Genomic DNA, 424 nt, shown 5'->3' with positions numbered 1-424 from the left:
ATATATGTTATATTTGCACACTCTTACCATGCAGATTGGTTAAAATGCCATCTATTAAGCCATTCTGACCTGAGATCAGATTCATACGAGGTTTCCGCCGGACACACACACTGGTCTGATGAACCCATTCTGACCTGAGATCAGATTCTAAAAATGTCAGTCGTTCTTCGATTTTTCAAAAAATAGCAGACCTACAAGCTCGTATCGCGCCACTCGGTGGCGCGATATGAGCTTGTAGGTCTGCTATTTTTCAATAGCTAAAGCATAACATGATGCCGACACCAAAATGGGTGCCCGGTCAGAATGGGTTAAGCCCCGCGTCAACATTGGGTAACATCTGTTTTCTTTTGATTGTCATTGAATGAAGTATTCATACTTCGTGTTCCATCTGCTCCCCCCCCCCCCCCCCCCCCTCCCCTCCCGG

Source organism: Protomyctophum parallelum (genome assembly GCF_964188405.1).
Source record: "Protomyctophum parallelum genome assembly, chromosome: 4".
Classification (NCBI taxonomy): domain Eukaryota; kingdom Metazoa; phylum Chordata; class Actinopteri; order Myctophiformes; family Myctophidae; genus Protomyctophum; species Protomyctophum parallelum.
This window is presented reverse-complemented; position numbering follows the sequence as displayed.